Source organism: Myotis davidii, unplaced genomic scaffold (assembly GCF_000327345.1).
Source record: "Myotis davidii unplaced genomic scaffold, ASM32734v1 scaffold3436, whole genome shotgun sequence".
In the NCBI taxonomy this organism is placed as follows: Eukaryota; Metazoa; Chordata; class Mammalia; order Chiroptera; family Vespertilionidae; genus Myotis; species Myotis davidii.
The window spans coordinates 8,384-12,102 of record NW_006287496.1 but is presented as its reverse complement, the minus strand read 5'-3'; the positions used below and the strand labels follow the sequence as shown (position 1 = coordinate 12,102).

The 3,719-nt window shown below is 37.3% G+C and overlaps 1 pseudogene; it reads right to left on the bottom strand.

The window, feature by feature from the left end:
• LOC102751784 overlaps positions 1–3,719 on the bottom strand; it is an 18,067-nt pseudogene that overhangs the window by 8,337 nt on the left and 6,011 nt on the right.

Sequence of the window (3,719 nt, the reverse complement as noted above, 5' to 3'; positions counted from 1 at the left end):
ATAAGTTTTTTTCTTTTGCTATACTTGAAAAATTATAATTTTATTGATTTTCTTCTGTATTGAAGTGAGAGTTTTGTAACTCGTAGGATGGTCAATGACAGGCTCAAAATCAAGGTGAAGGTGTTTTTATTAGCCAGAATTATGTTGTCCTCAAGAGTTCTCTCTCCTGGCATCCATACATATGACAGTCTCTAGGCCTGTGCATATGCTAAATATTGATCACCTGATTAGATTTTTTATATGGTACTGGCTAAGTTTAATAAATGGAGATTACTCAAGTGGGCATATCTAAACACATGAGCCATTAAAAGCAGTTTTCTCTAGTTGGTAGCGGAGAGGTAGTCAAAGATATTAGAAACAAGACACAGATACAACTCAGCATTGCTGCCTTGAAGATGGGGAGGAGTCCCCATGACCCTCGTAATGATATTACATTAGTTTCAGGTGTTCAACATCTAAATCTTGTTTTCAGCTCTTGGTAAACAGAGCAGAGCACCCATACATGTTGTGCTAGGAACTCTCCTGAAGAATTTTGAGGTAATAACTTGAGTGTTTCTGTAACTGTTAATAAGCACATGTTAGTTAGCTTTGCCATAATGAAAATAAAGAACCAATCATTCAGAGAAAAAAAAATGAATAATAGTAGTCTATAGAGCCCATTCACTCATATGAATCCAAACTTTTTAAATGCGAAGCATATGGACTATGGGTAAAAAAGGGGATGTGTAGGCATCAATCTAAAAGAACAGGAATTTGGAAGGATATATGCAAAGACCTATTACCTCAAGCTTCTTCTGGAACGCCTGGTTGTCATCCTTGAAGGAGCGCTCCATGAAGATTGCAATGGCTTCCTTCTCACAATCTGCGTGCAGGCCCAGCAGCTCCTGCAGCGTGTCTGTGGGGAAGCTCACTCTCTGGGCCATCTGCTGGCTGTAGTGGTCAGCTGCCTTCTGCATGGCCATTGAGTTCTCATGCTCAGCCAGAATTATCACTGCATTTTCCAAACAAGGCACTGCTCCACTGTTTATGGTATCCACATAGGCCTTGCCAAGGTCCCCATCCCTGAATGACACATGATATTTAAGGAATGGCAGGAAGTTCTTACTCACTGTTTCACAAGCTTTAGAGATCAATACTCTAAAAATGACAATTTTATTGAAATGAAGATTTCTGTTTTCTCTTTTTTTCCTTCCCATCTTCCACTTGTCCTCATTCTTGTCTCCTCATCTTTTATATACTATACTAGAGGCCTGGTGCCTGAGATTTGTGCACTGCAGGGGGGGTCCCTCAGCCTGGCATGTGCCCTCTTGCAGTCTGGGACCCCTCACTCCTTACTGCCCACCTGCTCGGAACTCCTTACTGCTCAGCTCCCTGCTCCTTAGTGCTGCCTTGGAGGCTGGAGAGGCTCCTGCCACCACTGCTGCGCTCTCCAGCCATGAGTCCGGCTTATGGCTGAGCAGTTATCCTCCTGTGGGAGCACACTGACCACCAAGGGGCATCTCCTGCATTGAGTATTTCCTCCCTGGTGGTCAGTGCATGTCATAGCGACCAGTAGTTCTGCAGTTTGGTCAATTTGCATATTTTATTATATAAGATAAATTCACTTCCTTGTAATAACATCATTGTATCTCCTATACACTCTCTCTTTTATGGTTCTCAAATTCATCTCATGGTAATTTAAACTTAATGATTTCAACCAATATACCCAAGAGTTTCCTGGAACTATTTTCCAATAGAAATAAATTTTAGTAGAGTTTATTTTACAGATAGGTAAAGTATATAATTTTGTGAACAAAATTTCCAATGAAAGTGTGGGCCCATATAACAAAAATAATCAAACATTTCAGGATGATGACTAAAATATTAAACTAAGCATGGGTACATCTCAGCCCAGGACACAGTAGGTATGCTCTAGTGGTTTAGATTTATGAATCTTGTCCTGTACATAAGGCTATAGTTATATTTTCTTCTCAAGCTCTAATGAATGTTCAGTGGCTTATATTCTGCTGTATATTTTTTCTAACTGGTTTAAATTCACAAAATATCTTCTATATCCTCACCAAGATACATTCATCTCATAGTTCATGTCATCATCATGCAGATTCCTCTCCTTAAGAGCAACTTGTGCTTATGTCATTCGTGTATTAGTTTCATGAGATACATTAGGCTTCAATAATCCCTCAGATAGGGAAGCTTTAATGAAAAACATGCATGTCTATGTGTGGCCTGAATCTCTGCTTTTCCATATCCCATAGAGCAGGAAACAGAACTACTGACAAACCCTGAGCACAGTCACAGTTTCATCACATGATGAAAAATGCAGAAGGACATGTTGTAACAAAGGAGACTCACGATTTCCGGTGACAATGATTCTCTCTCTGAGAGCCTTGGTTTTTGCAGCTGTGAAGATGTAGTTACAGAAATTTTTGGTTTGAACCTGGAAACTGCACTCCAGTTGGTTTTCTGACACCTCTTCCATATGTTGTAATAAGTTTATGTTATTTGTAGGGCGTTCAAAAATAAAGCACTTTCGCTTGATAAAGAACTTCCTGATATACTCCCTAGGCATGTTGGTATACTGGATTTTGGGATTCTCACCTGTAGAGAAAAAAAAATTAAAAAGAGCAGTGATTGGTGAGACAGTCTTCAGGAAAGGGCATACATTTCTAGGGGTTTTTGCATCATTGTTTCTCTGCTATCTTATATCCTTCTATTAAAGCATGAAAATGAATGCAATGCTAATCTCCCCAAAACTGATTTATTTTTATTTTTGTGCAAAGCCAGGAATAAAAGAAATAATTCTGAGAAAGAATAGGAGGCATGGAGGCATTCATAGCATCTGAAGAAAGTTGTGATTGTTTCCTTTAGACCTTCTATGATGTCCAAAGTTTTGACTATTAATTAGATATTTTTGAATGATACATTAACCCCCAAAATTGTCAGAAATACTTTTGATATTATAGTCCTCAAGTCAAAAATATAATGTGGGTTCTAAAGTCAGAGTCAAATATTTCCTGATAGATATATGGCAATTTATGATATTGCCAGGACAGACAATACTCAGAGCAGAAAGAAAAATTTCTAAAAATTAAAGTAACAAATAGAGACAATATAAATATATGAACTTAATGTAATGCCACTTAAATACCTCACCTATTCTATATATCAGATTATACTGGACTTGACAATGTCACACTGAGTAAATCTGGGCATATATCAGTTGTTCAACAAATGATTCTTCAATAAATATATAAAATATTGAATAAGAATTGGACATGCTTGCAGGTACCACCCATTTTTCTCTCTGCTAAATCTATTCTGTGTAATGAATTTATTCTATTAACATAATAACAGGCTATAGACTAAAGAGAGTGATGTTATAAGAGAGAGAGATGAATGATTTTACAGTCTTACTAGAAGAATATGTTAATTTTGGAGGCCACTAAAATAGATAACATGAAATATATTTTAAAAATGAGTCATTTGATATCTGTATTTTTGTGACCCCGTCTTCTGTGATGATGAGCATTTTTCTCCAAATACAAGCAAAGGAGCTCAAAATTTAATCAGAACAAAAGTATTTGATCCCTTGGATATCTTAGCCCTGGTTGCTATCCTCAAATGTTTCACGGTGTCAATTTTCCTAAAATCTCAGGTACAATGTTGTATAGTTCGTTTCCTCAGCCAGCTTTAATTCTAGTCACTTGAGTTTTTTCAGT